Source organism: Anoplophora glabripennis, unplaced genomic scaffold (assembly GCF_000390285.2).
Source record: "Anoplophora glabripennis isolate ALB-LARVAE unplaced genomic scaffold, Agla_2.0 scaffold52, whole genome shotgun sequence".
NCBI lineage: Eukaryota > Metazoa > Arthropoda > Insecta > Coleoptera > Cerambycidae > Anoplophora > Anoplophora glabripennis.
The window spans coordinates 1233793-1248912 of record NW_019416264.1 but is presented as its reverse complement, the minus strand read 5'-3'; positions in this window follow the sequence as shown (position 1 = coordinate 1248912).

Here is a 15120-nt window from a genome sequence, read left to right as displayed (position 1 = left end):
AAATATTTTAATGTCATTACATTTAAATAAATATTGAAGAATATTTCTGAAATAACTATAATATAAAACATGAAAATATACAACATTCTGTCAAGTACCATGTGTTCCAGAAAATTAATCAAGAATTATTACGCGAAACTTATGCCGGCCCTGAATCACTCTTCTTAATCAACTGACCTGTCTTATTCAAATCAAGTATTAACGGATATTGTATTAATGTACGGGGATTGCGAATGTGATTTAAATATGACTTGTAGTTTGTATGCAAATTGTTACTGCCAACGACAACAACCGAATTCCATAATAATGCAAAACGTTATTCAAAGACTGCAGGATAGGGATATAATGAACCCAACGTATCAAGGTCGTGGATAAGAAAGACCCCAGCATGTCTTAAATAAGAAGAAAGACATTTTATACCTTGTTTAGGAAAACCCGAGCCTCAGCACCCGCGATATTGCAAGTAAAATGGGTGCTTCGAATACTGGGTGGCGTTTGTTTATACTGGCTTTACGGTAAGATGTCGAGAAGTCAGGTTACAATACAATGAAGACGGCTTGGTAAAAACTGAAACCTCATCACGTAATGTGAAATGTTGTTTTGCTTTTATCAAGTCGATTTATCTGAAACACACTCTGGATGTACTCATTTATACTAAATTGTGTGTAATATGTTTACAAACGAGCATCTTTGCATCGTATAGTTAATACCTACGCAGCACATCACTTTCTTATTAAGTCAGACACCTTTCCAAGCCTACTTAGTTTATATATCAATCTGTTCTCCGCGACACATTTCTGGTGACTTCTAGCGAGTTCAAAGCGCTATCAGGTCTCCAATTCATCATCCCCAGGATTTATCTTACTCGTCTAAATAGTTAAACTGTCGCCACCTCGGTATTTCGTTCCTTGCTTCACTTGGAATTTCCTGTACACCAAAAGGGAAAACAGTTCTCTCCTATTTTCTATCATTACGTCAATAAACATCGCGGTGCTCCATTTCATCTCGACCGGAGATTCAATAAAAAAGGGCTTCTACGTTTTGGTTTCCTGTCCAGGGCAATTTAAATTTAATTGTGGAGACGCCACGTTTAATTGGGTATTATTAAACATTTCCTTCCTATCTGAATGGTAACGAAAACATGCGTGTCTGTCGTCGCGTAAGTACCGGCGGATTGCCTATTTCATCGCCTAATTTTGGGAACGTGCTCGAGGACGTTTTTGTCGGCTTGCGCGGAAAGAAATCTCATTTATTCACACATTTCCAAACAGCCGTGCCTGTTTGAAGATGTTCAGTATGGATGTAGAAAGAAGAAAGAGATAAAAAAGATGTTGACACATAGTTTTATCCTGTTTGTTTTTAATTACCTTAATTCCAGTATCCCATGGTATAATAATAATAAAAAAATCGATTAAGTTCTGTTCTGTTCACTCACAAAAAAAAGGACATTGTCATCTTTTGTTGAAATATGTACTATTTTATTCCTATCCTTCTAGGCCACAGTTAACTACGTTCTTGGCAGTTTTTACTTTAACTTTAACTCCTTTATCGATAGAAATTTCGTCTTAATACTCAAAAACACATGAAGACATAAAATATCTGATGTGACAACTGATTTTGTCTTGAAAATCGAACTCGAAATCCTGCCATCAGTTTGCTTCTATCTAGTAATACTACTGCATTGTATGGTCCTCTTGAGAAACTAAATTGTACTCAAAACCGGAACGATTCATTGAGTTTTAATTTAAAGTCCTTATTGAAGGAAATGCCATTCATATAGCACATGCCCCGAGACTGGTATGTGTACACAAGTGAGCACTAAATAAGCAAAGTTTATGGGGCATAACGTTTAATTAAACTACAAAAACAAATAGTTTTATTCAGTGACTCTAAAGTCGATATTGGATCCTCAAACAGGAGAATCCATTCAGTGTTTGTTGATCAGTGGAAACAATTGTTGGTTCTAAAAATATATGGACTTGTGGATGCAAGGGGCTAAAAATACTCGACGTCCATACTTTTTATTTCACGGCTAAGTGATGGCGGTGTTTTTCTTATTACTTCTGGGCAGAATATAGAACGCGAGTAACAAAGAACGAAAGGCTTTTATTTGCTCAATGGATGATAAATATCTGCAGCAACGTACACAGTAGCAGATTTAAAATTCCATTCTTTAAAGAACGCCTTACACTATACACTTAGCATTTGCAATACCAGAATTCTGTGTCACAGTTAAATAAACATATAAACTACATATATCTTATTATGTGGCTTGAGAACAGCTATTGTTTCCGTATCACATACAGGGGACACAAGGCCTTTCTCCAGCAAATTTCAACCTCGATTTAATTTTTATCAATGGTATTTTGCAATAGTCTGTGAACCTTCAGTGAAGTTTTCTTATGTTTTTCACTGAGGCAAAATTTACTTGAGTGATATCAATGAGAGGATGAAAATCCCCAGCACATCCAACAATCACGCATTACCATGAATTTTCGCTATATGTTTGGGCTGGAATTGTTGATGATAAGAGAACTATTTTTGTTGTCAAACATTTACTGGTGTTAATTACACGACATTCTTAGATCGTTCACCGGTTTTGCTCTAGGAGAGTTAAATGACAGCTAATAGTCATTTATTTGTGCTCAGTATGTATGATTAATAATTACAAAATCGGCCCAGACTCATTTACTTCAAATGTAAATTCTATTATAAAACTTTTATGACTTTTTGTGAAACGCATTACTTTGTCATCAACTAGAATCCCTTAGAACTTAAACCATACATTAGAAAAGACCCTGTGTCTTAGAATAGTAATATATTGTTGTGTTGAATGTTGTTTTATGTGTTAGTTAAAATTTTATGTATGAATGTTCTATTTTGAAAATTAATGTTTTGAGTAAGTTTTGTATAGCCCCTGTATATGTGTGTCGATAAAGTATGTTATGTGTAGTGTAGTGTATATGTTAAAGACGTAAATACAATTCACAAGTCTTATATTTACCTGCTAATGCTTAAATGGCCTCTACTTTACACTTTATTTATTTTAAAATTTTGCTTAAGTTTTTTTATTTTTTATTTATATACTTTATATTTTATTTGAGCAACTCCCTCGAGCAGGAGGCGGGTTCAATATTTTATTCGAGTAAGAATCTACTTATTTCTTTGTCATAAATTTTGTTTATCTCACTATCTAGATTTTCCTCAAATATCACACATGGAATAATAAATAAATTGGATAACTTTAACAAGTGTCAGCTATATTTACTACAACGGATGTTCAGATATACAGTTATACAGATTTTCTTAATCTAGACTTATACTAAAATTAGAATTTGAGATCTCTTTATTTATATTACTTTTCAAATTTTATTGGTTAAATGAAACTTTTGTTTTTAAATTTGTTAAAATTTTGTTTTAAATATCTTTATCTTTCATTGATCAATGTTTTTTAAATATGTGGCCAATAAAATATACCTTTTAACTGCAGTTAAATAAAATGGTCTACCTTGTATTTTGAAATTTCAAAGTTCTCAGACGATCTTGAAGTTGGCAGGCCTGCTGAACTGGAACTAGACTTTCTCGTTGTTTTCTACCATTAACTCGTTCTGAAGCCGTCAGATTCTCCTCCGTTCCATTTATTCCACTCAGGCACTGGTCACTAATTTTGAATTCGCGCTTTATTCCCTTTTCGAAAATTCACTGCAGTCGAAGCACTTGATTGGTCACAAATCCTAACAGTTCGTTGTTGTACAAGTTTAATTTTCTTATGTTTGATCCCTGTTCGGACTAATTCCTTTTCTCACAACGTTTGACGAAATTATAACCTCACATCAGTTTGACATTTGAGATTTGAAAAGGTACAAATTTTAAAATAATTGAGTTGCCTTGATTTTACTTGTGATTTTCACTTGTTTTCTTTCAGATTACCACAGATGTTTATCGTTCAAAGATCATGAGCAAATTGGCTGTTTTCGTCCAAAACACTTTTAATAAACCCGAAATCAAAAGAAGTTTGTTGTGGATACGACGTCACCTGTCATATGAGATAACTTATTTTATGAAATTTTGGGCATACGGATTTCTAAAACTGAAAATTATGCATATTTTCGATAATAGGATACAATTCTCGTTATTTTGATACCCCATTTGCTATTGTAGGTTATAATTTTACATCTACTCTGAACCTATGCTAAATTATGAAAATACAGTAACATTTCTTACTTAAAACTGTTTTTACCTATCTAAATCTATTCTGTGACCTCTTTATTAAAGTTCCTACATATTTTCCACTTGGGTTTACATTTATTTAAATGTTTATGGCTTATTTTTGTTCTAGGTGTCGAAATGACATCGTTTTTCACAAATTTTTCACTTATGGAAAAGTCTATAACATGAAATAAATACTGCTTTTTAGTCCTTGGAAGATGTCTACAGCAGATTCACACTCACCGTTAGATTAAAAACAAGATTTACAAAGTTTGTCGTTTGACATATGATACATTTTTTTTTCTTGTACAATGCAGCTATATATTGGATCAAATCCAGTTCTAAGGATGTGAACTTGTTAAAGGCATAACACTTTAACTTTCTATGACGTTATTTGCATGTATATCGAAAATTTAGTAAAATTCATTCGATAGCCGTTACTGTACAAAGCTACCGTTTCAAAATTCGATGAAAATTTTTAATTGAAGTACAGATAATGTTTTGTACTGCTGTGGTTTGTTGGTGACAAACATGTACTACATTTCTGTGCTGTTTTTTCAAGAAATTATCATTGGAAAATTGTTTTATTTTGAATTTCATGTGAATTTCCGGAGTCATTTTCCATTATATAACTTGCATTGCACAAATTTGTGATATTCTTTTAAACTAAACATAAAATAGAACTATTTGACTTAATTTTACTACACCATGTGATTCTTTTTAAGAAAATCTATCAATTTAATAAATATTTTCAGTTTATTTGTTCATACTTGGAATTAAATATTTTAAAACGCTACTATGCTTTAAGATTTGCTTTTATTTAATGTTTTATAATTGAGCAGTATGTCATAACATGACAATATGTACTATTGATCGCTGCACGTGTAATACTAAATGTATGTAGATACACAAATACAATAAATAATTGTCATTTACAGATAAAAATTATCGCAAAATTAAATCGGTACCATATAATTTTGCACACTATATACATATTTTCAACTAGACGTTTATTTTAAAATGGTTAAAATCTATTTGTGAAATACCTACATGAAAACTGATTATTGACAGTTAATTGAAAATATGTTGCATTGTTCTCCGAAATTGAATGGTTTTCCTGCTTTGATTCAATTCTATCGGAATTTATTCTTAGAATAAATCTTTTAGCTCTATTTCAGCGCAATCGAACTGACTATTATTGTCCTCCGATTTTATTTAAAATATGATTCAGAAACCGATATCGACATAACAGATATCTCCCATAGTTGCTCCATTCAAGAAACGCTTTGGGTCGCAGATAAACGTCGCAACTGCCAGTCAAACATATAATAGGTTAAGTTCTGAAAGGCGTTCGATTTTATGGCTTATTTAGTTATCTCTTTATTTCATAGCATCTTAGTTCCGTCTTAACGGCAAGTTAATGCCCAATAAATCTCTTTAAACTACTGCGCGACTCTTAAAAGTGACGAAAACCAGCGATTAAAATCGTTTCCAAATTACAGGAGGCACCAGATTTGTCACAAATCTCTAGAGACTACATTCTTTTGATTGTATGTGGCAGATGCTGCTGAATCATATGATTTCAGCTAGGATTCCTTTCATTTTCTCGATAAATCGATGAACATAAAGAGGTGAGTGACGTGTACAAGCTAAAATGGGTTTAAATTTCATGCTATTAATTTCGTCTAGGTCCAAACCTTTGGTAGTGTAAGATTGCGACAGCTTGTAGCTTAATCTGCGGTACATTCTTACAAGTTATTTTTAACCACCAGACAGTTGATGGTAATGAAATTCACTTAGCAGGTGTATATTTACCGTCGGGTTGCAAAAATCTTCATAACCAAGGACAAAGAAAATGAGATGCAATTTACCGACGTTAAAAAAATTGCTTTTTGCTTTTGGACTATATCATCTTTACTCTAATAATGTTCGCAAAACATATTCGTCAGATGCGTCATTTTTTAAAGTTAACGAAACATAATACATTGAAGAAAGGGTTTAATTGGAGGAAATAAAATTTATTAGAACCTATAAAATCATTTATTTGTATTTGTCGAATTAATGACACAGAGCCTTCATAAATGATTACAAGCCATCTGACCTGTAATTGTATTTGGAATACTAAAACAACATATAGAATGATTATGCCGGTGTAATTTTACAGGATATTTTATTTAACCAAACAGCAATCGCATTATCTCGAGCGTAGACGTAGCGGTTTGTCATTGTTCATTGTAAACAAATTATTAATATTGGTGACGCTAAGATTTAGGGATTTTTAGTTGACAGTACCAACCGTACAATGTTGGTTGCTGAACATCAGTGATCACGTGGCATGTAATCATTTATTTTGGAAAAGCAATTTTAATTCCCAATATTAGGTATATTTATTAATTTATATATCGTATTTATTGTAAAAAGTCTGGACAGGATGTCTCGTATAAGAACTAACACAGGGCAGATGCATGTAGTGATGTCCAAAGTATTGTAATTTAAGCAAGCTTACCTATATACAACGTTGCATCCCATAGCTCCCAAAGTGAGGTCCTAAATTTCGAAAAAAAAAAATATCTCCGCAACACTTTACCGCAGAAGAACCAAATTTGGTACACGATTTAGGTTTATTACTGTTCTTCTCTGACTATGATTTTAAGTTAATTGAAACACTACAAATTGTTCATTGGGAATGACTCACCCCTAAAATTGCACCGAACTTTTTTTTCATTGACCGAATTGAAAAATAATAATATTATATATAATTAGTAAATAACCTTTTTTTATGCAAACCCCCCAAACTCAATCTCTGGATCCGCCTTTGCCTATCAGCAAGGCACATTTATACAGAGTGTCCTGAAAGGACCCGATAATTATCAAGAAATCAATTTCATAGTTACTTTGAAATATTAGATGGAACATCCTATTTTTTATGCTAGCAACGAATTGGTTTGCCAAAATGTAAGGAATCAGATTTTTTTTCTGGTATGTTCTTGAAATGACTTCATTTTTAGGTCAGTCATTCTCTAAATAACTCGACAAGAAAATGTTTCAAGCAGAATCAGTAGAATTTTGAATGACAAATTATATCCTCTTTGGGCTTGACCTTCACCACAAGTTTCAAGGTCAACATAATATCACCCCGGGGTATTTGAAGGACAAAATAATTTTTTACAAAAAAAAAATGGATTCGACTGAACTTATTTGCATTATTTTGACAACAATTTTGAAATTTAACACGTTGTTAGGTTAATAATTAAAAATGATGAAATTCCATTCTGGAGGCTGATATCTAATCAGTTATTAGGTCAAATAAAAGGTCACACTGAAAGAAATGCGTTTTATTCTTTATTAGAATTCTATATACCATTATAAGACCATTGTATACTATATGTGACAGTTAAACAGGTGAATATTGGATATAAAACGCGTATTGCTAGCACAGTTGTATAGTGACTATAAACCTTATTCTTTATTAAATTATTGTATAACTAGTATACAACGTTTTTTATACCCTTTACGAAATAATAGCAATAACTGTTATTAAAGTGTTCCATATCGTTATTAGAACATCTAGTACTGGTTATAAGTTTTATAATAATAAATGTATTAAACTGTTGTATACTCTGTATGAGTTAAAAACATATGTCATTAAGTTTTCAGAAATTTTATTGGATAACTGTAATTACAAGCTAAGGTTCTAATGTAAACATACATAAAACATACTTTTAAGCATTAAAAATGATGACAAATCGCTCCCAAAACTGTCCAGTTTATTTTCTTAGCAACGATGCACCCGTATTTTCTTGTATTACATGAGAATTTGCACTATAACTCTTCCACCTTAAGAATGAAGCATCCCCAGAAAGGTTGAGCTTCTTTCCATATAATTTTATTTCCTCTGGTTGATTGACTTTATACCCATGCTCTTCTTTGTCACCGTTAACCTTCTGTTCCTCCATCTTATGTAAAACTTAACATCAGCGATTTCTAATAGGACCTACAAAATAATAATTTTTAAGATTTAGACAAGATTTACATTTGAAAAAACAAAACAATTACAAGCCATAAAACAGTTAGATACTTACATAATAATTTTCCATTTCACACAACGCGATATGATCATGTATCCCACAAAACATGTGCATATACTGTCCATTTTCATCAAACTAGACGTGTGTAAGTCGATGCACAGCGGACTGTCGGAAATTTTACGATTGTTGTATTTTCTCTTCTTGAGTAAAGATAATAAAGACGTTGTGGTTTTGTGTGTTTATTTTGACAATGATTGAACATGTATGGACAATAAAAGTGGACTGTATAAGATAGTTGAGTACCGTTCTGCTTCATGCATAGCATGCTACTGAAATCTTAGAAGGGATGAGCTCGTGCGGCGAACCCTAAATCAGCGGCTGGAATAGCCAGGTTTCTTATTGAGTCGGCGCACTTCGCTCTCGGGTCTGACATATGATTATTATTACAAGACTATGAATATAACTTAACAACGATCATAACCGATTATGCACCGAGAGGTGACGATCACTTAACCATTATAAGATGCGTTTTACACGTTAAAAACGGAAACATATTCAGTATAAGAACGAATAATTCTGTTAATACAATTGTTATATACAAATTCGGATACTGGTCTTTATACAACATATCTTCCCTACTATACAACTGAAATATAAAGTCTATAACGCCTAATAATGTATAAGTAATTCATTATAACCTTTATTTCATAGATGCATAAGGTGTATTAAGCACCTTCCAGTTAAACTGATTGAATAATGAGTCTTACAGATTTTGTTTGAATCATTTTTGTGGAGTTAATCAGAGTAAAATAAATTTGACCCCTAAATAACCTGCGAGGACATACCGGAAAAATTTTCCGACTCCGATTTTGGTTGTAAAATTTGACACTCATCCACTACAGGTATAACAAATAAGAAGTTTAGTTTAATATTCTCAAGCTGTCGAACATATTGGTTTTTTGATAACTTACCATATTTACCCAACCCTGTAAACTTACTGGGGCTCCGGCTCTTTTTAGGATACCCTCATTTGGATAAATGATAAATAATACACATTAATAACATATGTAGTATAATATTTAATGATACGAAATAAATTTATTTCCTAGGAGTACCTAAGTGTTCCTTGGAATTAAATGATTCGGTGTTAATTATATGTTCAATATAATTTCTTCTTAATAAATATATTTATACAGTTCTTGGATAGGCACGGATTCCAACAAATTTTTTTGTATGTAAATAATTATTTCATTCTGGATAATATATAATTTGAAAATGATGAAAATAAATTATTAAATTTTCGCAATTAATTATATTAATTTGTGACATATTCTCATTGTAAGAAAATTTTGGGAAATTGAAATGAATTTAATGTATACTAAATACAATATAATAATAAATATTTTCGAAAAAACTAAATTTCCTACTAGCTTCGGGCAAGATTTTTTAACTCAGTGTAAGGTTCTCTTACATTAAATTGAGGCAAGGTTGCGATAATTTTAATGTGTTCAAAATAAATGTTAGAAGAGCGTTCCATCGGATTAGCATCACCCAGTTTGGTAAATTGCCTTTATAGTGGAAGAAAAAAAAACTGTTTCAACATTAAGAACTTTACCTATATAAAAACAAAAATCCGTTTTGAAAGAATAAATCAGGCAATTTTATCCGTTCCCACAGTCCCACGTTCCATCCCATATCTATAACAAAATTGCTCATACCTACGCTTTTTGCCGAATCCGAACACAGTTCTACCGTTAGGCAAACTTAATCGTTTTTTATAGTGTTAAAATATTGGTATTAAACAAGTAACCCCCTTATAATTTAAGTTAAATAGGACGTAGCCACCCCTCTTGCTTTTTAGAACGGAAACAGTCGTTTATTTGTAAGGCTTTCGAGTAATTTGTAGGAATTTAGTCCACAAAGGGGTTTGTTTAGGTTAAGTTTAGGTTTAATGAAATAAGATTCCTCCTCTCTCTGACATTAAAGTAAAGGGAATTGCTGTATATAAAATAAAAAAAGATCGGTACAGTAACAGTAAACTGCAGTGTTAAAATATTTAGTAGTAACTATAAGAATTTCATCGCGGACGTACAAAAACTAGTTCAAGGACCGTTATTAAACAATATTAATATCCTTATTTAGTATTTTAGCATACTTTTTACTACAAAAATTTATTCACAGTGTTTTTTTATAAAGGTTGCTAAATTAAATGGCAAATTTACCGTAAGGTAAAAAAGAGCGTGAAAATGTAAAATTAGAAGGTCTAAGTAACATTATTATTGCCAACACTTGTGATGCTTAATGGGTTAATTCTTTTTAAACTGTCGCAATCGTTACTTTTTCTGCCAGTACCGGTTTATTATATTTCTGTACAAATTTAATATTCCACAGTCAATATCATCAAATCAAATAAATATAATATATATTGCTTCCCAGGCGAGATTGCAGCCGGGATACTAAAAACGAGGATTCAAACTACAGATGACCTGCAAATGACCTTCAGAGGTTGGTTCGACCAACAGGTCGAAGCGTATTGGGACGTAAAATTTTCCGCTCTTGCAGAATTCGGGGGCAAAAAAATTGTATTATTCGAGTTAATGTGTTTGACCCTCATTTGACCTTGATCTTGACGAGCACCGGGATCGTGATCAGCGATCCCAGAAATATAAAGGTCAGATAGTCTGGGAAAAAGGACTTTTCGATTTCTGTTTGTGAGCCTGTGTTATTTATTAAAATTTTTGTTATAATAAAAATATGAATTGATTTATTTGTGGGACTTCGTAATTTTTAAAATAAATTGTTTCATAGAATTGTATAATTAGTTACATACAAAATGATTTGCCACGAGTGTTAAAAAAATAATTAAATAGTTTAGAAGAACCTAATTATTTAATATTAAACATGTAATATTCAAATACAAACACTTCTAGGACATAAATTTATTCCACAAAAATTAATATTACAACACTACTCAATGTGCAACCGCGAACAGTCAACAAATCAGGTAGAGTCGGACAGGATCAGCCATTATTGTGCATGTATAGCATTGATAGTTTATTATCCTAATGCGGTTTGGTAAGTTTGAGTGGAATTAAACTCACAAACTAATAAAATTTCTTTATTGGGTGATGTTTAATTTAAAATTGTTGAATGCAATTTATTGTGATTTTATTGACTGAACTGTGTTGAATAATTCATATTTACCTATAGTAGGATAATATTCGATGCAAAGTAATAAATCATTATCTGTCAAGGGATCCAGTGCCATACGCTTTTAAGGGTTTTAGAAATTGAATAATTTCTTTATACATTAAGAAGGGACGAAGGGATCAGTTCACGTCTGGCACCCTTGTTCCTACAAAAATTCCTTTATTCTCATAAACTATTTATTTTAAATGTACTTTATTATAAATCCAATTTGTTTTTTAAATTCCATATATGTACTACATTTTACCTCTGTACGCGCCACTGTTGTTTACTTCTTTTTGGAGGCGCTCTCTGATTTACGATCAAGCTCGCCAGGTTAGTATTTGACGTATAACCGACCAGTTCGTAAACTTGATGCACCTGGACGACTATAGCTAGTACCAGAACACAGTGCGTATGCAGCGGTATTTCAGATTTAACATTCAATTTCATTTTAAATTTGAAATGGTTCATCCTACGCCTCCTAAAAATGTTGACACGATTTTCCTTTGATAAAAGACCGACAACTTTTTGCTCTATTTTGCATCGAATACGATCCTACTATATTTAATTTATAGGCAGTAAATTCGTGATATCAGAAGTAGACAATTTTTACTAATTTGGTGGATAGTTTCCAAATCCAGCAATAATAAATGTGTCTGATAATAAATATGTCTGATAAGTTTGATATTAGATTCGTTAGCTCTAGTTCTGTGTCATTCTTGGTATGCATCCTGATTGTGAATAATTGTAGAAAATAAATGAATTTGCTTGGAATATGTGTCTTTCAAATTCTTCTGTTAACAACGCTTTGAATACTATTTATGTTTTATTTCAAAACTGTACTACTTTCTTCCGATACTCATGGACATATGTTGTTTTGCAAATTTAACCAATGTAATCGGTATCCCAAAACAATTTCTAGAAAACTTATAAATATTTACAAAAAACAATAAAAATCTTTTGAAAATTTGAAATTTTGTTAGTATTTATTTAACACAATTATACGAGTTATGTATCCTATATCAAAGTAGAAAATGAATATGCTGTAACAAACTTATTATTAAAACTTTGATTTTATTAAGGCTACAAAAAAATTGTTTTATTAAAATAGATATTAATCATTTTATTAACTAACTTCCTTTAGGAAATTTCTCAATAAAAGTAGTAAGAATGTATTTGTATGTATTTTCTTTAGGAATTGTACATACAGGGTGTTAGAAGTTTGACTGCCTTAATTTTAACAGACGATAGAATATCTTAAAATAAACAAAAAAAACATATGACATGGGTCCTAAACTATTTCCGAGAAAAAATTATCAAAATCTCCAACTTGATGTACAAAAGTTCGATTAATTAAGGAATATCGACATAACTGCGTGCATAGAACGCCATAAAATAATGTTTATCACTTTTTAAACTTCTTTATGCTTAAATCTAAAATATAATTAGCGTTGTAATTTTAAAATTCGATAAAATTCATATCGAGCAATATGACAACGGTGCCCGGAGCGGCGGTTTATTAACACGGGGTACTAAGGCGTCCAGCAACCACCAATACGCAATTCAGTTGGTATCTGGATTCGACCGTGTCGGAGTGTTTTTTGCATACCGCTATTTCCTTTTCTTGAGGTGTTTTCCAGCGAGTGCGCGAAAATTGGATTCGAAGGTGTCGTGCGTGCATCGAAAATGCTGGTGGACATTTTGAGCAGATGTTGTAGTTTGTTTTGTACATGTGCATTTAAAAATTACTGAATATTGCTTTTTGGTAAGTACCTAAATTATTTTTAATACGTATGATCATTTGGACGACGACAATCTTTGGGTACTCCAGTTACATATTTTTCAAATACGTAATTTGATTAAAAGTGAAGTTCCTGTTTTAAGATATTCATAATTACTAAAATTCGAGCTAAAATTTAAGCACACTATCTTCTTACTACAAAATCGATACATTTTATTTTATTTATTTAAAAACTGGAAAACAATTGTCTTGAAATGTTCCACAATAATAGCTGTTTACATTTCTTCCATAGGACAAGTCTGCCGCGTATACACGTGCTGTTGTCACGTTGTGATGGATCTCTCCAATATTAATACTCGCTGTATTTTGAAAACTGTTAATCTTACGCCCCTGTAATATACCTACAACTTTTTTGTTCATTTATGATTACTCTATCTCATGCTGAAGTATTGGCAGTCAAACTTCTTACACTCTTTATATACGATTTGTTTGCAGTAGTAATTAAATAAAAGAGAAACTTTCATTGAAATAAATACCAAATATGTATTTAATTCGAAGAACGCAAATAAATGATTAATTGGCGCTAATAAATTTTATTATGTACTTCAAATTAAATCCTTTCCTTAGTAGATACACCTTTTGTGCTTTCGGGACTGGCTTTCTTTTTTGATAAAAAATCCTCCTAATATGTATATGACTATTTAAATTAACATTAACCAACAAATGATTTGAGACCGGATATTCCAAAAAATTTAGACATATCCTCTCAGGATTTCACAGTCCATAAGGCCTGACATGTCGAATCAATTTGATACAAATTTGGGTGCTCCATTGTATGTCGACTTGGTTAAAGATTTCATTGTTAGACAATACTACAAACGATATTTGCTAAATATTCAAGATTAGCACACAATTTAATTGGATATTTTACCAACATGCATTTTGTTGCATTTCTTGCAGTTTAATTCATTACATAAATAACTTTTTTATAATAATGAAATTTAATTAGAGGTAAATTAATGTATATGCAATACGGGGTCAAATCTATTAATTCTTATAGCCACTAAATGCCTTAAAGTCCTGTACAATGCGTTAAATTTGCACAACACGAACTTATTCATAGCTACATGCTAGTATTTTACATCTAGTAAGCATACCCAGCCATCAGAGCGAACAAATGCCGTGTAACGAATTCGATACATGCCAGCTTGACCATTGTTTTAAAGTAATCACTCTTAATCATAGCACACTGCTTCGACAACACGTTTAGTCTCGCGATTTAACCTATACGAAGGTTAATAGTTACCTCATTCTGACATCTAAATTAGCTTAGGTACAGGCCAACAAGTATTTCATGTCGAATGTATGTCGAAGTAACAAAAACATTCTGTATAATAACCGGCCTTTTTACTTTCTTGCCTCAGGTCGAGATAAAGCAAACAGCCTGAGCAGTTTCGCTTTCAAAATATCTTGACAACTGTCAGATAGTGGAACAAAACAAATGACTGGAACGTGCTCATGTGGCGTGCATCAGACAGAAAAATTAATTATTAACGTGGTTGATGCATCAATTTTTATAGCTCGAGGTATCAAGGTCAGAATCGGAATAATAAAGAGGATCTAGTCAGCTATTTTTTTATCATAATTTATTTTTCTCAAAAGCAAAAGAATATTGTTTTATGATCTTATGATCTTATTCTGACCCAAATTTTAGAAAATGAAAAGAAGAAAGATAGAAAGACTTTTAGTTTTTAGTATTTTCTATTGATAAGTTTCATTGAAAAAACTTACTTCACTATTGTGGCTGATGATTATCATTATCTTCTTTTTTACCATGAAATAGGTCCTATCTCAGTCATAATGTCATTAATTTTAACCACGTATTCGAAAGGCGTAATGAAGACAGAAAATCGAAACAAAAATTTTCTGAACCTTTTAAAAAAAAAGGCAAAA